General features: G+C 41.3%; 1 protein-coding gene across 2 annotated transcripts in view; it reads left to right on the plus strand.

The window, feature by feature from the left end:
- Positions 1–15,201: 15,201 nt before the first annotated feature.
- LOC149807213 (SMC5-SMC6 complex localization factor protein 1-like) overlaps positions 15,202–25,929 on the plus strand; it is a 109,041-nt gene continuing 98,313 nt past the window's right edge. The window contains exon 1 of one of the 2 annotated variants that reach the window (XM_089963656.1): positions 15,202–15,299. The gene's annotated coding sequence lies outside the window, so the exon portion shown is untranslated. The remainder of the gene's footprint in view (positions 15,300–25,929) is intronic. The other variant, XM_089963658.1, reaches the window with a different exon arrangement.

Consider the following 25,929-nt stretch of genomic DNA (forward strand, 5'->3'; position numbering starts at 1 on the left):
ACTCGGGTGTTACTTCTGGCAAACTTGCGTCGAATGGGTTTGTGTAAAGTGTAGGTAGCTTGTTCTTGTAACCATCGTTGCACTTGAGGTAAACGGAGACTTTTCAGTCGCATTTTGGCAGCACGATACAATTTTTGAACTCCTGCGTAACCTGCAGGATGCGAGGGATCGTAGTAAATGCTGGCTAAGACTTTTTCCATTTTTTTTATTTTTTGTGTTGGTTGGTGTGTTAATAAGGCACCCACTCTTGGAAGAGGCTACTCTTTTTCTCTTGGGGTACTTTCTTGGATTGCAATGCTTTGCGTGTGCGACCGGCAATAGGTGTTGAAGAGGAGGAGGATGTCTGAGCGGGGGATATCGGTTCTTGTTTCACTTCTGTTTTCACTTCTGTCTTCACTTTCTTTTTCTCTTGTGACGAAGAAGGGGTGGCCATCATCTTTTTAATCCATCCAATTCTGGAGGTAGGTGGTGTTGTTAACTTGCGTACTTTTTCTGGTGGAGTTTGAAACCCTTCTTCTTCTTCTTCTTTTCCTTTTTCTGTCTTGGTCACTGGTAGTGGTGGGACTGGTACTGGTACTGGTGATGGTGCTGGACTTTTCATCAAGGTCTTAAAATCTTTCAGAGTGGGTAGAGCTGTTTCGTCTAAAGCTTTCTGGTGAAAGAGTTGCAGTCGTTGCAAGAGTTGACCGTACTTTTGCGATTTTTCTGTTTCGGACAAATCTTGGCGATCCATCAAAGACTGCAGTTCGTGTTGTAACTGGGACATCTCGCTCAAATTGGGATTGGGAGGTAAATGCGGGGTGCGTTGTTCTTGCCACCGATGGTATTCCATCCATCGTTTGTAAGGCACTAAAGCTAGTTTTCGTCCTTCCATGGGGTTGTCAGGGGTCAATTCTGAGATCTTGGGATTTGCGAGGGCCTTTTTATCTTGCTCCCACCAGTCCTCCCAACATGGTTCCCAAGACTCCTTTCAGTATGGGGCCTAACAAGAGAGGCAAAATGCCTCCACGTTGGACCAACATCTTCTTCTTTTGACGAATGGGAATTTTCTTTCGAACCATTTGGCGAAGAACGTGACGATGTTTGCTTAAGCATTGTTTCTGGTGTTTGGACAAAGGGATCGTGCCTTTCAAAACGTTCAAACAACATTCGCACACGGTATCGATGACCTCTTTGGAGGCTGATTGAATGAGTTTTTTTCGTACAGGTGAAGAAGGTTTGGACAGGACAGATAACATGTCCCCATGTTTGACTAAACGTGGTGGTAGTCCTTTTCTTTTCTTTCCTTGGGGTTTTCTGGAGGGTGACATCTTTGAGTCTTCAGGAGCACCAAAAAACACTGATACCCCCGACTTGGTCACAGGCCTTTTTTATACTGGAACGCGTCGCCACTGATTGTCTTTACGTCGTATCAGTTTGAGGACAGGCATGACACGTCGTGCAGGGGTACGTAACGGACTAAATCGAGCCAGTTCTTGCTTGGACAAATCCAGTAAACTTTGTAACATGCCCGATCTTTCTTGGACTTTGATTTTGGGAGAAGGTACTTTGTGAGCAGCAGCCACTGCCGCTAAATTGGAGGGTCCTGCCACTGGGGAAGTTCTTTTGGGGGTCATCAACGGAGAAGTTCTTGGTGTGATCAACGTCTCCAAGTACTCTTCAGTTCCTGGTGTCATCAACGGAGAAGTGGACAAACGTGAGGATGCCGGAGACACAGTCACCGCTGTGGCAGGTCGTGGTTTACGAGTGTAAGGTTGCGTCCTAGCCGAAGTGCCTCTCTTGCGACTAGTTTTCTTCTGTGGACTTTTCTTTTTCTGGGGACTTTTTTTCTGTTTCTTTTTCTGGGGGCTTCTTTTCTTTTTCCGGGGTGGTGGTGTCTGGTCAGAGGAGGGTGCTGCCACTGGAGAAGTTCTTTTTGGGGACCTGGTCTTTTTCTTTTTCTTCTTGGGGCTTCGTTGGACTTTTTTCTTGGGGATAACTTTGGGGGCATTAGGATCCCATCTTAAGAGTGAGCGAATGATGACCCCTCCTAGAGTACCGCTCCCTCCAGGTTTCAAAATGATTTGTTTTTTGGTTTGAGTGTCGATGCGGGGATCGGCCAGTTGGACCAAAGCGACTTTGTTTCGATCGAAAAAGCGTTTGGTTTGATGAGGAATCTGAATGATTCCTTGGAGTAGTTGACGTGCCGTCACCGTGAACCATCGTAAGACTTCTTTGAGACCAGCTTCTAAGACACGAGCTCGTGTTTGTGGATTTTTTTCTCGACTGATGCCATACAAGGCACGAATCAATTTGACGGGAAGATGCGACTGAAGGGACGTCATGTTCACACTGTGTGTGAGACAGACGAAAAGGGTCTGAGGTTTTTATAGATTTTTTTTATGGGGAGTGAAATGAAGTCGAGGACGAAGACGTGTACAGGACAGGCCCTCCGTCTTGGCACCAGTGGTGAAACAAGTGGGTACGAAATCGCAAATCCTCGGGGGTCGTAGGTTTCAAATCGACGAGTAAATAGGCGTGTGGCGTTTGAGTGACATCGTCGTACGCCTGAGTCAGCCAAGGCGTTCCTAACTGTTTGGCTAAGACTTGCACTTGCGATTTATCTCGAGGGCTTTTAAACAAGACCACGTAATGCGCATTGAGACTGATGGTGCGATGGGCTTTACTTTGTTGAAACAAATTTTGGGTGATGTAAACGACGCTGGCATTACGGTGATGCCCTTTGCGCGTGAACCACAATTTAATTTCTTCTTCGTCTTCTCCTAACATGTCGTCGAAAATAACCAAATGGGTTTGACGGGAGTCAGAGACGATACCGTCGTCTTCTTTAGGAATGCCTTCCACAAACACGATGGAATCGCCTTGACTTTCTCGCAAGAGGTTGTACGCCGATTGCCACTCTTTGTAACACCACACGATCCGTTGAGGTGGCCGATCGATCAAATGATGTTTATGTTCGATCAAACGTTTGACGAGTTCGGTTTTGCCTGAACCGCTAGGTCCAGCAATGAGCATGTTAAAGGGATGGCGAAGATACAAAGCCTCCCAACTGGCACGATCTAAGTGTTCGTCGATGACTTTGACAGTAGAGGAAGAGGGAGCAGAGACAGTAGAGGTAGCCATTGTGTGAGAAATGTCACTTGTGACACGAAAACAAACAAGACAAGAGTTTATATACTTTTTCAGAACACGTTTATTGAATGTTTTTTTTTTCAAACATGAATACGAAAGACAAAAATACATAAAAGCCAAAGGCTTAAGTACAAGAATTTTATATTCTCTTTTTTTCGGATGCAATACACGTACTTTCTAGCCAGAGATCTTCGTTCTCCAGTAGGGAATCTAAATCTTGCATACTGTAACCGAAACGTCAGAGTTCGTTTAGAAGTTTCGTCTTCCGCTAAGCAGATTCCACGTAACAAATGTTGGTAATCCTTTAACTTGTCTTCCTCAATGCGTTGCACTAGGTGAATGTCGAAGTAACCATAATTATGAACATGTCGATCATTAGCGACCTCAAAGTGTTGAACAATGTCTGACCATTGAAACAATTTCTGACGAATCAGTTCTCTTATACCATTCAGGTACCAGTGGTTAAAGATCTGGTGACGTAACGGATGCAATTGTTCTTTACGTTTGACTTGTATTTTCACCAGCTCTCGGTAAATCCTTTCTCTCAACTCCTCAGGCAAGCCCAAAATGTTCTCTTGTAAAGTATCCATAAGTATATACACTGTTTTTGGAATCGTTGGGTGGTGTCCAATAGCCTCGTTTAACTTTGTGCCTAATGTAATATCCACTCATAATCAGTCTTCTTGTACTTTGGAACAGAGCATAATTTAAAAACGGTTCAATCACTTCGAGTTTGTGTTTCATTTGTATTTTGATCAGTTCTCGGTAAATGCGTTCTCTCAACTCCACAGGCAAAGCACGAATGTTCTCTAGCAAAGTATCCATGAATAGGTCAGTCCGTACAATTCACAATCTTCTCATAGAGAGCAAAAGTAATCCACATAGTGAGTAATTTCTGACCACTGCCATTCAGGGTAACGTCCAAGAATGTCACTGAACTCTTTTGATGTAAACGGTCTAAAGCGATATAATAGGATGAATGCACCCTTGACCCAAAGAAATCTAACACACTGGTTGACTTTTTTCACTTTCCTCTTATGAATTTCTAGACACAAAAGTTCTACAGTGACCCATTGAGATTTCACTCTGGCAAGTCCCTGCCAAACTTCCTTGTAAATCTTCTCTTGCAGTTCTTTAGGCAATGATTCAATATCGTTTTTGAAATGAAGTTTAAATACTGGTCTCGGTGATGTCCAACATTTGACTCCTAACCAATCTGGTTTCTTCTTCGTCAACGACATGGTAAGTTACTTCAATGTCTCGGTCCCACTAAGGGTAAGTAATGACAATTCGGTGACCATCGAGCATGTTCTACATAGGCCGAATCTTGCGGTTCCCAGTGGTGAAGTGACACACCGCAACTGAAACACTTGACTTTATCTCCTTCTCCCAAGTAGAAAAATCCGGCTCTGGCTAATTCTTCGGGGGTCGGTCCTCCCAGATACTTAGGCCATTTTCCTTTGAACGATTGAAGACGATTTTCAAAGTCGCAGTATTCCGACAAACGCACAGGGAACGAATATTCGTTTTTCACAGGTTCGTTTCGATGAGGGTTGAGTGACATGGGCAGGAGTTTGCTCAGGGCTGGATGACACCCGTAGGGGGGTAGACGTGAAGGTGAACATTCCCCTTTAAAACGAAACCCAGTCAAATGTCCAAGAGGACGAGCGGCATCACTTTCGCATCCCACAGGTTTGACACGCACAGCATCACTTTCCATGATAGGGGTAGGGACACTAAAGTTCCCATGATGCTTTACGGCATCGCTCAGGTCACAAGGTACAACATCGTACCCATCGCAAGGCTCACAATCGCACTCGTCTGCAAACTCCGTTACGCAATTACAATGGTAACCACATGGCCAATCGCAGTTTCCTTCCGGACATTTTCCGTCGCAATGCCTGGGTCTTATCCATCCAGTATTAGTCACACTAGAGAAAGATACAACTTTTTTACAATCCCCAAACTGGAACGATGTCTCTTTCAAAGTATTCATCTTGTTCGCTCGGTCTTGGTAGTCACAATGAACTATCGATCTTGACCATAGCCCCCTTTTTATACTAGTCGCAATGCAGTCTCCAGCTTGTACATCTTTCCTTTTTTACGTTTTTTATGTCTTGTTCTGGAAGGTACCGTCTCTAAGGTACCGTCAACATTGTACCGTAGTGTGATGGGTGGAAAGGCCATAGAAAGGTAAGGGCAGTGCGGAGACCATCGAGTATGTTCCAGAATAGCTGAATCTTTATAGATACATAGATCCATTCGTAACTTCAGTCCGCAAGCGAAACACTGTACCTCGTATCCCAATCCTGACTCAGGTCCCAAGTAGACAAATCCTGTTCTAGCTAAAACATGCGAAGAAGGTAATCCTTCCCTATCCGTAGGCCATTTCTGAAACGTGTCCAATCGACGGGCACAATCACAATAGTCAAGTAAGAAGACTGGAAAATGGTAGGGTTTGAACTTGGAGTTCTCATCGGGTTTCTCACTCGATTCTTGCTGTGGCGAAGTCATCTTTCTGGCGGGTGACTATCCTCTTACAACCAATGTTTTATACCAACGTGTCCATACGGTAAGGTGAAATGATTGGGAGGTCGCACTCGCTTCTGGTACACGATTTGATAGACTTTTTCCAAGGGTCGACTGACGATGTGGTGAGTGGGTAAACGTACAATCTTGTTCGGTTGATAGGTGGTCACTTTAAAGTTTCCATCCTCTCCCGATTGCAAGGCTTCTTTCAATACCCCAAAGTTGACCACTCGACTGGTACGATGATTCAGAGTCAGTCCTTTCACTTTGCACGTTGTGTGCACTTCTCTTTGTTTGTCCCGGTATTCGTAGCCGTAATTTTTGGGACCGCCACTGACGAAACTTAGAATCTTGTCGTCGGGATGCTCGTCTGTCCAGGCTCCTAAACGGTCTCCTTCGATGTCAGGGTGATGTTGAATCGGGTGATGGATGTAAATGCAACTGTCCGTGTCAAAGTACAGGACGCGTTCCCCTAACAGTTCTAAAGCTTCGTACAATTTTAAGCGAGCATGAGCTGTCACGTAAGCCGCAATGATGACATTTCCAAAATGGTCGTCTTGTACAAAGTCCAGATCTTCTTCGTAATTGACCAAGATCAAATCCTCGCGAACGACGTCCACGTGTTTCATGTATTTGGTTTTGTCGTGAATCATCTGGAAGTAGCGGGAAGGTTGTGTCAAATATTCCGTCTTGGGTAAACACGGTCGTTGTGCCATTTTACCCCACAAGCAATTTAACATCACTTTGGCAAACGATCGCCTGCCTTCGTTTTTCTCGATGTGGTCTAAAGAGATGCCTTCTTGTTCGTAGTATTTCTCTTTGAATTGTATTTGGTCTTCGGGAGTGTGACACCAGGAAGGATAGCCGCTGGCTTCTTGCTTCAGTTTCAAAAAGGCATCCACGTAGTCGGCGAAAATGCCTTTCTGAGTAGGGTCACCCTTGTGGTATTGTTGTGTCTTGGGAAAGTGGCAAATTTCGTACACTTCTAACAGTTGGTATCCCATGTCCATAGCTTTGAACAATTCTACGCTGACCCAGGTTCCCGTCAAGGCCCGTTCTTCCTGGGTGTGCTGACAAGGCTGATCTTGGTTGCACGTTTCGGCACAAGTACGGCACAAGGGAAACATCAGTTTGCCTTGACAATGGTGAGGTAAGACGGGATGGTATAGGTTCGTGGGAGGTAAAACTTTGCACTTGATCAAGCCTTCGTATTGTCGAATGTTTTTCAGGTCGATGTGTTCCGTCAGCAATTGCGGGTGCTCTACAGGAAAGCGACAATATTTGCACACGTAGGGATACAGCGAACATACGTCCAAGTATTTGATTTCTTCTCCTTTCTCTTCGTCGGCTTGGTACAGCAAACAGGTGGCATTGGTCCTTCCTCCGTACAAACTATCCCTCGGGTTCAACGGGTCCATGAACTGGTAACTTTCCACGAGGCGTTTAAACTCGGGATCGGTTTTCATCCGGTGATCGTACTCGTGTTCCCACATTTCCACCACTTGGTATCCTTGCTGTTCTAACTTTAGGCGTCGCTGACAAGTGGCCTGGTACAGGTCTTCCATGGTCCGTTGCAAAAACTGATTTTTAGTGTCACGGTCAGGGTAACAGACGGGACATCCGTGAAATAAGCAACCGTTAAACTCGTACACGATCTTGGGGTTTTCTAAGTCCCAGCCATCGACCGAATACGTTCCGATGGTCTTTTCACCCCCTCCGTTGCGGGCATGCTGAATCCACTTGTCTTCCTTGTCGCACAAGTAATGTAACCAACGTAGGGCTTTGACCGAGTATTGACGCTTGACAAAGTGGGTCGTTTGAGGACTGATGACAGCCACGGTGTTTTCAGGCATGAATCGTTGGCGGTACACTAAGGAACACGCTTTGGCAATGGTGCAAGCTTCTTTCAAAGGATCGACCCCTCCGTGTTCCATGAACAGTTCTCGAAATTTTCCACAGCAACGCCGTAAAAAGTCCACGTCGGAACGACAATACTTTAGCATTTCTTCCTGAAAGTCGAAAGGGTCCGAGGCGTGAGCCTGGTACCAAGCGTAGAAAGCTTCTCGTTGTTCGGTACGCATGTTGTCGGGGTCGTAATAGTGAGCCTCAGGTAAATGGGGTAGAACGGCATGTTGATTGGCTTCCGTATTGAAAAAGTGTGGAAAATAACCTTTAGCCATTTCTGTCATTCCAAACGTTTTAGGCATTCGACTGAAAGGCATGGCCAGATAGCTCATCGAATCTTTAAACTGTACTTGTCCCACTTGCATGAAAATGATTTTGGCTCCGTTCAAAGTGACTTTAGGACGTTCGGTGCCTTGTTCCGTATAGTACCTCAAAAGAAACTGTCCATCGTATCCGGAGAAATTGTGAGCCATCACCGTGGCATGACGATGACAATCTCGGTAACGTTCGATGTCCTCTTGGTTCCACGTCTTGTCGATGGGATCTAAGACCCATTGGGCAAAATCGGCTAACGTGTTCGGTCCTCGAAAGATTTTTTCACGCCCTCAGGGAATTTTGCTGCAGTGAGGGCAATGACTGAAGATAGGTTCTTGAATGCACTTCTCGCACGCTCGATGAGCCACGCAGAAATTAGGAATGTGAAGCCAGTCTCTTGCATGCATTCGAAATCGAAAAAGATGAAATTGCCTTTCTTCTTGTGACCGTCCTCTTTCTCTGGTGGGGGTTGGTATTTTTGCACGTAGCATTGGTGTTCCAAGTCCACGATGTGGTGACAAATGTGACATTTTTTCTTTCCTCGACATACGTGTGCCTTGGCATTATTGGTAAGTATGCCTTGTCCACAGGTAGGGCACAATCTCAGGAGTTGACAAGCACATTTCTTCTGTGAACCTTGTGTTTTCAAATGTTGTTGGTAACAGGTAGGGCTGACAAACGTGCGCAGACAAGTCGAACAAGGCACTGGTTCTTCGCTCAGACAGGGTGGAGAGGCCAAACATCCTGCGCATTTCCATCCACAATGCTTGTGTTGCTCTCGATTGTTATAACCATAATCACATTTCTCACAATAATAACCATATCCCAGGAATCCGGTGATACTGGTAATGGTATCGAAATGGGCATCGTGATAATAAACATGAATGTATTTTCCGTCCTTAAAATGTTGGCCTCGAAACAACAGAGGCCCGCGCATTTCTTGAGGGTGCACTTTCAAGGTGTAGCGTGGAACTTGGGCATCTTGCAATTTTTGCATCTCAGGAATGCCACAGGGTGTGTCTTTGGACAGGCCAGCTTGTTGCAACAGGAGTTCTGCTTCGTTTCGTTGTTTGGTTCGGTTCGATTTTCGAATGTTCTCCCAGGTTCTTTTCCATTCTGCCGTGTCGTTCTTGTTGGCATAGGTTCGTCCCACCACAATGGCACGGGCTAAGCACATCTGGTCTTGAGGGTTGTTAATTCGGACGAGACTCTTTTTGGTGTTGCGAAGGTCGTCCACCACTAAAACCTTTTTGCGTCCAGTCCCTTGAGGAAGAGAGACGTGAGCCATTTTCAGTGTGGCTTTACCATCGGTGATGTCAAACTGGTCATTAGATTGTTGTACGTGTTGAATCTTGTCCATGATTTTGGAAGGGGTTAGTTCTGCGGGTCTGCTAAACTCGATCCAAACAGGGGATTTCAAACCGTCGTGATCTATGGATAGTGTCAAGCGATCGTCTTCTTTGGGTTGACATTGTCGCTTGAGTGCGGTGAGCAAGGAATCCCACATCTCGGAGATGAACCCTTCTGCTTTCTCCAATGATACGTCGGCCTTGAAATTTTTAAACTTCACCGTGTAGGTGTAAGCCGTGGTTCTAAATTTTCTAGAGGAGCGCTTTTCTGTCTCTCGAATGGAATAGTATTTTTCAGGGTTGACTAAGGGTGACGAACTTGGTTTAGAGGTTTCAAATTCTGGTTCACTCATGTCCTCTTCAAAATCACTGGCATGAATTTGTGCCAAGATTTCAGCTCTGGTACGAGGCGATAGATCACGTTTCTGCCTCTTACTTTCTTCTTCTTTCTTCTCGAATGAATGGGATCGTTTCATCTTGAGTGCAAAACGTCAAATGACTCAAGTGTAAACACCATAAACTAATTTATAGTCATGGGAGACCAGCGTATATAAAAGGGTGCGTGTCTTGTCCTTTCACTATTCATTTCACTCTCAAGCCGACCACAACGATGGAAGAGACTAACCAAATCGAACGTTTCGTCAGAGCTTTGCGAGGGGTCATTAGAAAATTCTCTTCAGACCAGCCGACGGACTACTCTCCTTCCTTTCGAGATAAAAGTCAAGATACTTGCTATATCTGTCAGAAGAAAGGGCATTGGTCTTCAGAGTGTCCAGACCGTCAAAAAAGAAAAAAAAACAGGGGCTAAAAAAGACAAAAGTCAAGATACCTGTTATTATTGTAAAGAAAAAGGACATTTGTCTCCAGATTGCCCAAAAAAGAAACAAGAGGAATCAGAAAAAAAGAGGAATTCTTCAGAAGAAGAGAGGGATTCTTCAGAGGAAGAGAGGGATTCTTCAGAGGAAGAAGAGGAAGAAAGAAGACAATTCTATTTACAAGAGGCAAAGAAACAGGAGAAGAAAAGAAGAAGGGAAGAAAATGAGGAGAAAGAAGAGGAAAAGACGGTGAAGAAATTAAAAAAAACAGAGAGACTAAACAAGGAGAAAGAAGAAGTCAATGAACTTTTTATTAAAGTGTTGTGTTTTGAATTGTGAATTGGATTGTAAAAAAATGGATAAAAGAATAAATTAATGATATAAGGTAAGTGTCTTTGAGTTTTGATTTTAAAATAAGAACGTACACTCACGCACTCATAAACAGAAACGTACTATAAGGGTAAAATGGGTGGGGTTTTTTTTTGAGTTATTGGCAAATTGAAATTGTATTTCTTTTCGAGGAATGTGGGTGGCCCTGAAAAGGGCCTTTTTTTCTTTATGGTGTAGGGGTGAGTTTAAGCAATCAACTTTAACTGCCTTAAGCCTTTGCCACGGCCAAGGCCTACTTCTGGACTGCGTAATGTTGATGATGATGATTGGGTTGAAATCACTAAGGGTGGTACGGTAGGCTTAGTCACAGGGTTAACGTGTTTAGCTCGGGAAGGTCGTATTCTCTTCGGTCGTGATAAAGAAGTCTGATACATTTGTTTCAGACTTCTTAACTCCGCTAAAATGTCCAACAGTACCGTGACTGTTTGATTTTCACCCTCTTGTTTCTTTGCTGCTACTTCTTCTTGCTGTTGTTGCTGTTGTTTTTTTTCTTACCTCTTCTTCTTGCTGCTGTTGCTGTAGGAGAAAAGCTTGTTCCGCTTCCTTTTGTCGTTGTATAAATTTCTCCAATTCTTCTTTCTGTCTCTGTCTAAAATTCTCCACTTGCGGTAATGAAGAAGGTAACGCAGGTTCCGGAACAAATTCTTGCGAGGAGAGAAAATCCACAAAATCCCAATGTACCTCTTCTGAAAGTAAGTCCGGGTTCCCTTGGACAGTCTCCCCTGTTGGTGCACCCCAATGGATCGTTTTCTGAGTTTCCGTCATGTTGAATCACTGTCGCATATATTGACTGCACACAAGCGCTAACGAATCTATATAGACCACGTGACGTCACAGACTGTTCTCTTCGGATTGGATGCGAGCTGACTGAATTTTGTAACGCGTGTTCGGATTGGTGAATGAACTCAATCGTTTCAATCCTACCTGTACCTATAAATAAGCGCAGTTCACTGCATTGATTCACCTGTTCTCGTCGCTTCAAGATGTGGACCACAGTTGAGTCATCCACCCTTGTGTCTTCCGTGATGTTTAGGACGGACATGCTCATGTATGTCCGATCCAAGTGGACCGTTGTCCACAGGACAAACACCAGTCTGTGGATACGTAGGATCTACGTTGAAAGACAAGGATGCCTGAAAAGAGTGCTGATTTACGGACCAACAGTGAGACGTAGCCTAAGGACAAGAAGAAGACCAATGCGGTGCCATTTATGTTAATGAATACATTAACATAAACCCAAAGGCCCTTTTCAGGGTCAGCCATATTTCTCGAAAAGAGATAGCCTTTCAATTGCTTACCCTTTTTTAAAAATTTAAATTTAAATTTAAATTTAAAAAAACTTTTTTAAAAAAAAAATTCCATATTCAATTCCCCTTGTCCCTAGACAAGCCCAAACTCTATTCCCATGTTAATTTCCCTTGTCCCTAGACAGACCCAAACTCTATGTTAAATTCCCATTGTCCCTAAAGTGACCCACGATTTTTCTCCATGTTAAATTTCCATTGTCCCTAAAGTGTCCCAGGGGTCTTTTTAATGCTAAGTCCCATTGTCCCTAATGTATCCCACTTTACTACTGTTACATATGCCTTGTTGTAATTTTCCCAAATAGTTTTATGATGTTGGAGGGCAGAGTTGGCCGAATGAGTGTCCTTCCTCGCAGCCTTTCCGTCGCTGTTAGCACAGTGTGGATGCGTGAGGGATTGTCGGAACTGCACCCAGGATATGTTGGAAAATCATCCCCACACCTGTTATGACTGGCGATTTAGTGGCTGATATCGGTATTCAGTATTCAATTAAATCCGCAAAAAGCTGCAGTCAGTCTTGTCTGCACATATCAGTGTAAATTTGATACACTTACCGGTATTTCTCGTGGCTGTTGAGCTATCGTCGTCTGAATATGTTTGGGTGTTGCGATATGTACACATTTCCGGATCATATCCTGTGTTTGGCGACTTGTAAACCCACATGGAATAGTACAACCATCTGTCCTGTGGTCAATTTTAATTTCGCGCTAGATATGGCTATTAGCAAATACCGGTAAGTGTGTAAACCGTATGCAGGTGTCTTCCGCAAAGATCTGTGTGCAACAAAATTGCACATTTTAATAAACAAGTCACATTAGACCCATATATCGTCCATCAGTATCAACACAGATTTGGGGCATTGATTTATCGGACTAGACCCAGGATGGCTCTGAAAAAGGCGGTTGGAGGCGGAGCCTTTCGAAAACAAAGGAAAAGGTCTCCTATTATCGGGGATTTGGAGTGAAAGGCTCCCAAGCGGAAGTGGTCTTCGGTGGCTGACTTGCCGTTGACGCGTCTATTGACTAATTTTGATTTATTCGATATGGCAAAGTCAGTAAAATATTTCAGACTAAATGGTCGACTTGTTTTCTATTGTCTTGAAAATGGTTTAGATACACCTAAATGTTACGTTTTAAAGGCATATAATTATATACATGTGATAGATTCTGACTGAGATGATGAGGTTGCGGAATTTGACGACAAGGAAGTGGATCCAGTGACATCGATTGCAATTTCATTCCATTTGTCGATGCATATATGCGGGAAAACGGTTTAACAAACCTTCGTATACACTGAAATATAATTTTGTTAAAGTCCAAGTAGATATCGACAGTTGGGACTTAATGTACGAATATCAACTCAAAGAGATCTTACAATTCTTGCATTAGCGAGTGAAAACATTTGGTCATTGACTGAACAGTGAAGCATCAAAACACCCAGGGATTGTTTTAAGAAGGATGAAGTAAAATGCTCTGACAAATTCATACCGGTTACATTACTAGTTAATTACGTTGAACCAACATTGCTAAGCTAATAAGACAAAATTCTGGATTGTTAAAGAAAAATGGACGCACTTGTTCATGTAACAGAGTTTGGGACGAAGACGAGAACGATCTTTTTGACACCATTCAGAACCTCTCGCGGCGGCATAAAGTAGTCTAAACACAATTGTCAATCTGTATTGGAAGGCTATTGAGGATAAAATAATATGCATAGCTCATTTAAACACCGTATTGATGGAAATGGAAAACCATCGTTGGCTCTGAGAACAGATACAGAACCGAAGCATTACCGACTCTGATTTTCAGGCGATGAAAATCAAGTAACTGTTGCCAGTGCACGTATCTGCGTAGGTCCCAAAATCATCACTTGCATTATTTTGAAAAAAAAGTGATCGAGTAGCAAGATAATAGTGGTTTTGTTTAATATGTATGTTAAACACTTCTGCCCTCAAGAATTTCCTCTTGTTGCATGTGGCGTCTGTGGGTATCGTTGACCCTTGGGCATTCGACCAATAAGTTCTTCTCCGCCGTTTTTTCTTTCTTTCTTTCTTCTTCTTATCTTGACATGACTGGTTGCAGGGAACAATTGTGTGAAGACACTATTTGTGTTGGAGCGTCAACTTCGTTATTCAGTCGGAATATCTAGCCGTCCGCTACTAATTAATAATTTTATTTTTGAATAACATTTATATCCAGACCCTAGGTATAATTCCTCTTCTAGTGATGCATTGCACTAAGTCCTTTTGGTCACCTATGTTTTCGTTACTATAAATCTATGTCAGAACAGAACAGAAACCCATGTGTATCCAGCGGTCGAAATGAAAACGCTTGCGTGGAAAGAAGCAGCCCCTCCCCCACCCCCCAAAGACAAGATCAACACGTAGTGACGGTCACAATCATAAGTCGGTTACCGGTTACCGAAAACTCCAAGAATCATAGTTATGAAATAGACAATCTCTGTCTCTGTCTCTCGTACGTGTGCCGTTAATATGCTATTATTAAAGGTGTGGGGCTGCTTAGGAATTTGTATGTTTTCCGCGCAATTCGCCAATGCAAAGCTTGTCAATTTTTGTGAGATTGGGTCATGTAACATTGAAAATTGCGTCGATGGGAACCACTCACAAAAGCATTGTAGACTAGTTCCCGTGCCTATATAGACCGTCCATCAGTGTAGGTACGATAGGGGTTCAGTTTAACTAGCCTGGTAACCTGGCCTCGAGTTATTCTCAGGTCTCACTGGACAGTTTATCGTGTGAATTTTCATCCAACAATGTCCTATTGCAGAAAAATGAGAATACTTTTACACTGAAGATACAAATAAAAACAAACTAATGATTTTTGTAGAAAGCATATATGTGATATTTTGACTTCAGCAATCAAGTTAATTCCTGATGCAAATGGTGGTTTTTACACTGAACCAACACTGCCACCAACCCTTAAATTTTACATTCATTTTTGATAGGAAATAGCTATTTTAAATATTTTCCTGTGACAAGGCAGCTAAAAGAATCAGTATGTGCCTTATGCATGAATAAAGTTCACTAGTACTATAACAAATTAGCATACTTTTCATCACCCCTCAACCATCTAGATTTTTAGCGATTTACCTCTGTAGCAGACAGACGTCAATACGTAAGCCAAGCTGGTTGCTCATTTGCAGCCTAAGTTATGCATTTGATCTCCAATGCTCGTCTATGACAGATATTCACCAACAAGCCAACCCATTTCCAAACCTAACTCAAAGTAAATATAAGCCACATTACAGATTTAGCTTATCTGTGAATTTATAAATGCTAGGCTTATTATAATTAGGTTATGCCTTCTACCTTAAGGGGTGTCAAAATACGAAACCATCCAGTGAGACCTTAATCAGCAGAATGGATTCCAGGGTTATACCTCGGCTGTAATGTAGGTTGTAATTCGGAACTACCTCGGCTATTTCTGCAAAACAAGTAAGAACTGTTGCGCGAAAGAGCACTATTTTGGCGGGAGTTCAAGCAAGTGAACTTGAATATTATTGGATATATACTGTTATTTTCCACGTCATGTTGATGAAAGGTATTTGAATATAGTATATATGAAGTGTAATTCGTTCTTGCTCCTGATGAAACTAGCTTAAAGTTCTCCTTTCTTTCCTTGTACCATTCTGTATGTTGTGGACCACTGTCACATTGCCCACAGTTGCACACAAGCACTTGATTTTGGGGAAACTATAGTCCTACATGTAAGACCTGACGCTGATATTTAAACACCTAAACAAAATCAACATGTGCTGTGCCTTACATGGATTTGGGAAACTAATAATGTGTACGCTCACCAAATGTTAATTGGTGAGTGTACACATTAGCTTACCTCGAAATCAAGTGCCTGTACAGTAGCATTAGTCCTACAATTTAAGATGTCTCCCCTGATATTTATGTTAGGTCGACCCTAAACATAAATTTCAGAGGAGACGTCTTACGTTGTAGAACTAATAGTACTGCTGTTGGTAATGCACAATTCAATACAAGTGAGTGTAGGACGTTACTTTGGGGGGAACAAATTGGCGAGAAAGTATGGGATATCCTAGTCCTAGACCTTGACGCTGATATTTATGTTGTGAGCACTAAAACAAAAACAACATGTGATATGTCTTACATTGTAGGAATATGGGTATCACATTTATTTCACTTAGTAACTGGATATCTCGGTCCATAACAAAGTCGGACTATTACAGATTAGATCGATACCAGTTTAATTAAGAAACTTCCCCATAACATACTCGGCCCTTTACGGAGTCTGCATACAACAAAGTTGGCCTTACCAGTGATGTTGTATGTCTTTGTAACACTTGTTGCTATTAAACAATACAATAGGAAACAGTCTTTAGTTCTGACGACGTTAGTATTTTTGTTATCAAGAACAGAGAAGTTTTAAACTCCAGATACTGGAAAATATTTACTCTTGATATTTATGGTATAAAGAAGAAGTGCGACTTTGATCAGATTATTATTATTATCGTGTGCAGTGCGTGCTCAGCCATTAAACAATATCATTGTCAGCAAGGTGCAGAGCCTGCATTTCACTGGGGAATTTTGTCAGTGGACAGTTGTTTACAATGTGTGACATGGTCTGAAGAGCTCCATAGCAACAGGACGAGTTAGTGGCCTGGCCTCATCAGACAAGGTTGACTGCACATTGACCCTGTCCTGTCTGAAAGCAGTTCAGTGTCAGAGATCTCGGAAATGCTTAATTACATGTATTTGGATGCCAATTTTTATATGGGATGCAGAAAATCACTGAGGCGGGAGTCCTCCATACGCATGTAATAGGAAAAATCAAAGACTTGCCAGTCCTGCTTTAGCCACCTGCTTTGTGGGGAAATGTTTGATCAATTAGCTGAGTTGATATTTACCATGACAGAATTCAGTGGCTGAAAGACCCCTTGATGTACATACTTGTTGCCATTATAAGAGTACATCAAAAAGAACTTGATGCAATAGCTGGTCAGCAATTTCAAAGGCTTTGACTGGCACCCAGGTGGGAAAATGTACTGATATTTACAGTGATTGAATTCAGAGTCAGAAAGACCCAGAGATGTACATGTGGTCATTTATAAAAGTGCTTCAAATAAACAACTTTAGCTTTCGTTATCGTTTTCATTTCCAAATGTATTGGAATAAGTAGTGCACGAGAATCAAGACATGTTGAGACTTAGACAAAATGCCATTCGTAAATTTGGATAAGTATGTTGGGGTTAAATGTCAAACTTAAGATTTTAACGAGATTCAGAAGAGTGCTAAAGCTGCTAGAATTGATAGTTCGGATAGGACACTAGCTACGTGTAAGAAAGTGCGTGATGTCTAGCTTAGTGTTTGGAATAAGTCCTTACTTGGCAAAATTCAGTATCACTCTGATGGATGAATAAGAGGTACCATATTTTTTTAAAATGCCCCTCATCTTAGCCTGGTTAGTTCTAGTGTTGTAGGGAAATGTATTCATCAATACATCAGTAGCTAGGCCTAGTTTTGATATCAATTACGTTAACAAACTCTTGTCCATTCACAAGCATTATGTTTTGATAGCTGATTGACCATTAACCCTTTTCAGAGTAAGGTAGCAACTATCAATTTCCTACATATCATTTGATGATAAAACATACAAATGTGTTTTAAGATCAGAATCGGTGATCTGGATATATATTAACTGTCTCTTGTACGCAATTTCGTTATAAAAAATAGTTTGAAGCTGTAAGTGAACCAGTAGGCCTTACGGGAAATAATGGCGGACTTTGTTAAGTGTGGGATGTACCAGTTTATTAGATTGTCCGTTTTTGTAAATCATCGGGCAAATATTTTCAGAAAAATATACAAATCATTGAAAGCAAAGACAAGGTATTACTTTATTAAAGATTTAACTTTAAACTGCAAATTATGTAGGTCAGAAACGTATAGAACAATGCTATGTTGTGGAATTTGTGAGGTGCGCTTTAAGGTCTAAGCTATTTTCTGACTTGACACATATTTGTGAAAATACGGGGAAAAACCCCAGCAAATCAGATACTATTTAACCATTACCTAAAATTACTTCAATGACGTAGACAAATAAAAAAACCATAAATTTGCAATCCTGTCAATGGACTGTTGTAATGAAGCTATATTAAAGTGAGTGATTACATTACAAAAACCTCTCCATCTAAACATAGATTCACTCATGTCTATTTGATTCTGTAGGAAAGAAGGGACTGCAACTTTTGATGGTGGGAGTCCTATTTTTACCAAAATGAGAGTCCTGGACTCCTAGTTTTAAAATCCTAGCGAGACCTCTGAGTGTGGTCCACAGATAACGTGGAAAGTTGAAGTCAGGAGGGCAGATAGATGGCTCAACTACAAGGGAGTGGTGTACAACAACTGTTGAAGACCACTTGACACTCCCTGCCAAAATAGCTGACATTACCTCTGGCAACGAACCTAACCAGATTGGGTGTCTCAAAGTCACATGGACTGCTGGATGTGAGGTGATGTTCATGTACAGTAGAAGTTTATCACTGGCATAAACCTTAGCCAACATTTTTGTTGTTGCTTCCTGGCAATGCAGATGTGGAGGAGAAATGTTGCTGAGTATCGGCAGCCATGGCAAAGGAGTAGGATGTAGTGTTTTAGTCCTGCATGTAAGATCTCGGCATTGATATTTATGTTTGGGTGTCTAGGTCTTACTGCCCAAATAAAGGCATTGTATAGCATGTTCTGATATCTGTTAACAACGGAATGAATGAAAATTTTCAGGTATATCTCATACACTGGGCAGCCCATATCAGCGCTTTTCTACAAATTAAAAGTTATAATGTTTTAGTCAGGCTTTATTTCCACTGATGTCTTTTTCCTACTAAATTCAAATTCCCACACAAGCAAATGGACATGTTTTCAAGTTTTGTTGGCCAACATTTCAGTTGGCTGGAATGTGATGGAAGCTGGGAATACCGAAATCGGTTAAAAGGATGGTAAGAATCTTGAATGAAACAAAGCTATCTAAACACTTTCTTCAATATTAATATATTTTTATACATTTTGTTAAAGAAATATACTTCAACTGAACCTATTTTGGCATTCCTGGCTTCTCACAGTCCAGCCAACTGAAATGAAGGCCAAAGAAACTAGAAAACAGGTCCATTTATTTTGTGAGAATTCAAATTTATTAGAGAAAAGACGTCAGAGTGAGTAAAGTCTGATCAAAACATTTTGAATTTACTTTGTAGCAAAATGTTGTTATTGGCGGATGCCAGTTGTGTGAGATATTCTTGAAAATTTGACTTTCATTATGATGTTAGTCGACATCAAAACATGCTACACAGCACTGTTATTTAGGCAGTAAGTCCAAGATGCCCAAACCATAAATATCACTGTCATTGTCAAGGTCTTACATGTAGGACTAGTAGTGTTCCAGAGATTATGCGCGTTGTTGTGTTGAGCTGGACATCAATTAACCTAGTGTGGGATGATCAAACCCAGACAGTAGCACAATACTTGGCTGTAAAATAACAGAGGGCCAGTGCTGATGTCTGGAGAGTCTGAGCACTTGTGCCCCAGGTTGAGACAGTGAGTTTGCAGAGTAGGTTGTTTCGAGTGTTAAATTTTGCTGCAGTTTTCTTAGGTGGTTGTAGTCTGTCACACCAAGGTACGTAGGTGTTGGGTCATATTTTATTTGCTGCCCATTGAGGAGGATGCAAAGCTCAATGTTTGCATTTTCATTGTTAAGATGGAAGACGCTGGAGACTGTCTTTGTTGGGCTTGGCTGTAGATGTCATTTCTTGAAGAAGTCTGTCATATCTTCCAGGCTTTTGTACAGTAACCCCCACATAGACATTGAACAAACTGGGCGAAAGAACAGACCCTTCTGGGAGTCCATTAGTCAAACACCTCCACAAGCTGCAGCTCTTTCCGATGAGCACTCTAAAGCGCCTGTTGCGAAGGAATAGTTCAGTAGTCTCAACTATCCAGCAGGCAATACTCCGGAAATTTTTAACAGCAGCCAGTTCGATCCAGAAAAACAACTCCAGTTTTAAGGTTCCTTTGAAACCTGTTTTCAACAAATGTAGTCAGGGCAAGGACTTAATTGCTAGTGCTACGGCTTTGCCTGAAGACTGCTTGCTCAACAGTTATAATATTCTCCAAGTCAGGAATTAATTCTTTGGAGAATCAGGCACTCCAGTACCTTAAAACAGGTGCTCCAGTACATTAAAACAAAGCAATGAGATCAGCCAATAACTCATCGCATTGTTTGGATCTTTGCCAGGCTTTGGGATTACAATAATCTTTGTTTGGCACAACAGAGTCAGCATGCACTTGGGTGTAAAAAGCAGCAAGCCATTCCTTTGCTTTTGGGTCAAGATGCATCAGGAACTTGAGCAGGATGTTGTCATCCTGCCTTTTTGCCTGATTTGATGTCGCATAGTACTGTTTCAAGTTCTGTAGTTGAACATGCCTCAGAAGTATTTTGATCTAGTTCGTCTGACTTCTGATGGCAGTATTGTTGCCAATATTCCTACTTGATTTCGGTGCTGTTTCTTCTTGGATGCTTTTGCCACTTAATAGTAAGTGGCTAGCTACATTATTTAGCTTGACAACAGGCTGAGCTTGAATTGGTGGTTGCTGAGCAGTGCCAAGTCTTCGAATCAAGCTCCAGCATTTCCAGCAGGATAGCATAAACTTGATTGATCCTGTAGTTTCCTCTCAGCGAGTGCACCTGGCAAGCGTCCAAGGAATCGATCAGGTGATCTGCTATGTCTGGGTCTGACATTCTTTATCCAAACAGGGCATATAGACTGGATGATGACCACGAGGGACAGACTGAGTGGCTGCCTTGAATATGGCTCTTTGTAAGCAGTGGTAGGATTCCTTGATTGGGATGCAGTGAGATGGTTTTAGTGACTATGCTACGCTCCAGTATGTCAGTGTAATTCATCCAATCTGCTTTGCAGAAGTTCCAGTGCCACTGAAGAGCTGCATAAAGCCAGCAGCTGAAGTCCAATATGGATATGTATTGGTCTGTACTGACTGGGAAGTCTTCTAAAACAATTTGGCTTACTGGCTGAGGATGGTCACCAATGGAGCTGACCCAGCAGAGGTCCATTGAGTAGTCCTTTTGCCATCTTGCAGAATGAAAGGTCCCACATTGCTTGGAGTGGTGGGTCAGAAAGAGGTCATTGTTCATTGCACGCTCTGCCAAGTGTTACCAGTCTTCATCGGAGTGTGACTAGCCCCAGTCAGGGTGATGGCTGTTGAAGTCACCAATATAGATGGCTGGGTTGTTTAAGATTTGGAAGCATATTGTTGTCCCAGTGGGCACTGGGTGGTTTGTAGTCATAAGCAATCTTGTACCCTCAAACCTGGACCACATCACAGAATCTGGTAGAGGAGACTGGTGAGGCATCAGTAATGTTGCAATTTGCGTATTTAGCACTGCCACATTTGGAGTCAGGTGTTGATGAAATAAGGTCAAAGGCTCCAATGGTGTATTGTCCTGCTACCTGGTCTGTTATGTGAGACTCCTGCAGACAGATTATGTCAACATTGTGATGTTGGGCTGTAGTGCTGATGATGGTTCATTTGGCTGCTGAGAGACCCTCGACATTAGGTTGTAAAACTCGTAGCGCTGGGCCAATGGCTTGATAATCAGCAGACATTGGCATGTTGAGGGCTGCTCTTTGTAGTGGCACATAACCGGGATTCATTGCTGAATTCAGTTTGTGAGTTGGATCCTTTATTTTCACAGCCTTGGGTGGAGCCTGGGCTGAGTACTGATGGGGAGCACAACATGAACATGGGTCCATGCTTTCCTATTTCCAGTTACTCACTGAATCTGATCTGTAATCAGATTACATGTGTCAACACGTTTTCAATAACAAGTAATGGAGTATACATGTGCTACCATAAAATCAGTTAACCGCAGCAGGACAAAACCGCTCCGGTGGCCTTGTGGTTAGAGCGTCTGCCTTGGATGTGGGAGGTCGTGGGTTCAATCCCTGGCCAAGTCATACCGAAGACTTACAAAAATGTTACTTACAGCTGCCTCGCTTGGCACTCAGCATTAAAAGGTTAGTGTTAGGACTGGTCAGCCTGGTGTCAGGATAATGTAACTGGGTGGTACATCATGCTACATGTCTGCAGCATGATTCCCCAGTACTAGACATCACTATAAACTGCTGCACTGCAGACATCGTAGTGATATGACTAAAAATTTGTTAAAGCTATGTTAAAAGTCCAAAACACACACATGCAGCAGGACAAGGCATGTTTCAAAATGTTGATTATGTAGTATATAATTTAAAAAAAAAATGAAATGACTATTAAACAAGGAACATTTCATTCACATTACTATTATATAAATACAGTGGTCCTCCTATTATAAGACCACCTCGATTGCAGCAGGGAAGTGGCCTGATAGTGAGGTTGGCCTTTCTAGAGGGGGATGACAAATGCGAATAGTAAATACATATGAAGAAAATCACAAGTACATTTAATTCTAAAACATTTAATATTTTCATTAAAAAAAATCACATGCATGTTGTGAAATAAATGTAAAACAAACTGTTTCATCATTTTCAAAAGAATGTTATGAATAACCATTGATATAGTTTTAAAACTGTCATTATAATTATGTTACAAATCACATCATCTGTCACTTTGTTGGTAACAGTCTAAAAAACAAACCAGTCTAATCACAAATAAAAATATCCTTGCTATCATATCCTCAGCATATATTGTCTAGTCTTTTGTTCCAATCTTCGACAACTTCATTATTAACATCAGCTGATTCTCCACTAAGGACAGGACACTTAATATTGTGTCAGACTTTGAAAGATGTGCAGCCATCCATTACTTGTGGTAGAGTTGTCATATCGCATTTCAACTGACGAAATTGTTGCTTTTTCTTGGATCATTCGACCGGTGAGTGGAATTTCCTTAGCATGCGCAGTGTAAAACCATTCAAAAACCTTGTCATTCAAATCAGGATGCAAACATCTCTTGGCTCAAACAATATTCCTTTCTCTGTCCATTTCACCTTCCCACTTCTGCAGAATTGTTTACTTATCTTTCATGATATTGTTTATTGGAGTCTTTCCAACATTGGTCAGTTGAATTACTGTCACTTTCTCTGCTAAACTGAGAATTTTTCTTTTCCTTGATGACATGTTGATCTTTTTGCAGTATGTTATTCATGTTGCCAACTACAAAACTGATAAAACAATTTTTTATGCATGTAAACAAATTGCTGTATGTTTTTAAAGGAACTGATCTTGTCACGCGATTTGTTAGTCGCAGTCTGGTACCCTATTGTTTTTATACATTTCTTTACACTAAGTGAGAAGCCAAAATGGCTTCGATTATGTACCATTAACATCATGCAGATTTGACCTTGCGGCCATTAGGATTTGTAATCTTAACAAATATTGTCAGTTAAGTAATAGCCACTAATTATCAAAGTGAACAAGCTCAACATCTTACTAAGGGAAGCCAGAAAGGCTATCAAACCATTTTCTTGCTGACTTGTGTATTGTACATCGATACTGCCACTTCTCAGCTGTTATTACTGTTCAATAATTGTAATCTTGACAATTATCAGAGTGACTAAACGGACATCTTAAGATAACACAGCAGTAAGGCTAATTGGATTACATGTACTTACCCTTTTGTATGGAATCAAATTAGAGTTTTTCTCGGCTTTATGGAATAAATGTGGCTTCTTGTGAGGCATAAATGATATAATGTTAACCTTAGTGGTACATGTACTTTAGTCAACACTTCTTTCACTAACGAAAATCTGACATCGGGGAAACAGGCATCGGATTACTTAACACACGTTATGAATAAAATACTGTTTCTGGATACATATTAAAATAAAATGCTGCCACTTGTGATTGGTAAATTTTATATTATTGCACTGATATGCTGGCCGCTGCTCGCGTTAGCCGGGTCGCCTTTTGTGAGGGGTACTTTTGAACACAAACTCATCGGTGCCAACAGATTTTGGCCACTGGTCAGGGGGGGCCGTTCAAGAGGGGGACTACTGTAGTGGACTGATGTTGTTGTTGTTGGGTTTAACGCCATTTTTCAGCACGATAGGCTATACATGGCGGCCAGTATTAATGGTGGAGGAAGAACCCGGAAAGAACCACCGACCCACGAGAAGCTACTGGCAAGCTTTCTCACATGCCCACATTGGCTGAATCTTAGACTCGCACCGCTGTAGTGGACTGAAAGGTAGGGATAACTGGCCAAAACTAAAATTTCATTTAAGGTTCATAAATATGGTATTTTTGTGAAGGTCAAAGCATAATTTTCAGTTTTAATTACACAGCATTTGCAATTATGAGTGTATGCCCAATCCAAAAGCCAAATTGTATGAAAACCATGTCACAATTTATGTTTTGGTCATGTGAAAGTGAAATACAAAAGGGATTGGTGACATCTACCACCTTACTTTTAGAATAAATCTAAAAAGACATTGTAACAGGACAGTCATTGTATTGGTTCATTATAAATGACTGCCTGTACAAGAAGTTTTTTTTAGACTAATTCATCTAAAAATTGTTTCTGTGATTGCAGGTTTACGTAAAATATTTATTTTTCTCTAATTATTCCTATGAAAAGTTCAATAAAGTACTTTTTTATTGTTATTTTTGTTTTATTGCATAGTTGTGCTGATATTTTTGTGTCATAACAATATTAACTTATTTTTTAAACTGGGTAAAATAATGGTAAAATCACCGATAAATGAAGACGATTGTGCAGGGGGATGGATGCTACAACAACCTTAGCTGTGAATAGCCTTAAAAAAATCCTTTAAAAGGCAACAACACAAAACAATTACCGATTTGGGGTGGAAGGGTGGGTCTTATTCTTCTAACAGAAAATAATCACATCTCATTTTTAGAAGATACAAGTACAAATTTGTATTAATCATTTTACTGCTACATTAATTTCATGCCAAATGTATTCAGCAAGTTTGATACTGTATTGTAGGAATTTAAAAAACCCCAAACTGAGCTGGTAGCAATACTCTTTGTGAGTGTACAATTGCTACCACAGACACAGGAGTCTGATGTTTTATCAATAAAGTTCCTTACAATAAATCACCATATCTGTATTATTAATAGATGTATATTTATAGTACAGGTAAGGTATGTTGTATTGTCACAGATTTCGTTGTACATTATTAATAAAACACCGTACTCCTGTAGTTGCTACTGCTACTAGTTGCTCAAGAGAGAGAACTGATACACATTTCCAGCTAAAGATTGAGCCGGGCTTATGATATCATAAAGTTCTATTCCCATGAAAGGAAGATAAGTTCTAAAATGTTCTCGACACATTCTGTATTTTGATACATAAATAAAACCTCTCCATGTGAAACCCTCACCAGTCCACACATTTTGTGGATTTTTCAGGAAAATATTCTTTGAGCCATATCAGATTCTTATTAATAATGTATAGTTTAAAAGAAAAGCCAAATGGTTTCCTTTATGCAGGTTGTGATGTAGAATTTTCCCACTGTCCATGAAATTATCCAGTCAGTTAAAAGAATGTGAGTCCAGTAAAGAGGGGTATCCTCTTTGTACAAAAATAGCAAGATGGTGGCACATGGCCTGAAGGAAGCGTCCCCTGGTTACGTTGCTGTTGTAATGAAATGCCAAGTATGTTATAGGCCAGTTGGGGTTGGCAGAGAAGGTTAATGGGCTGAGTAGTCTGGAACCTTTTCAGACAAGTATCTGTATCATTTAGCAGAGAGTGTGGGGAATGTTACCTTCTTGTCCAGTCTTTATCATTTTAGCAATAGCTATGTTCAAAGTATTTTGAAATATGCATTTTTAAGGAATCACTTGGGTCTTATTGTTACATGTACATATTTTTTTCCCGAAAGCCCGAAGTAGCTATGCTTAAGCATGGTGTGGGGATAACTGTAAGCAGCTTTTGGAAATTAACATTAGACCCAGAGAAATTGAAACAGGTCTCTTATTGCACCATACCTGGTGATTTTGTGAGAACATCTTACTTGGAATTATTGGTTTTAATGTAGAGCAAAAAGCCCAAAATCTTGCATATTTAGCCTTATTATAATTGTAGTATGCATTTTAAGAGGAGCAAATGCATGATCAAATCTTTAAATTGAATCTGATCATCTTATTCTGCCAAATACACACTCAGCATAT

The sequence above is a fragment of the Sinohyriopsis cumingii genome, chromosome 1 (assembly GCF_028554795.1).
Source record: "Sinohyriopsis cumingii isolate HCF-2022 chromosome 1, ASM2855479v2, whole genome shotgun sequence".
Classification (NCBI taxonomy): domain Eukaryota; kingdom Metazoa; phylum Mollusca; class Bivalvia; order Unionida; family Unionidae; genus Sinohyriopsis; species Sinohyriopsis cumingii.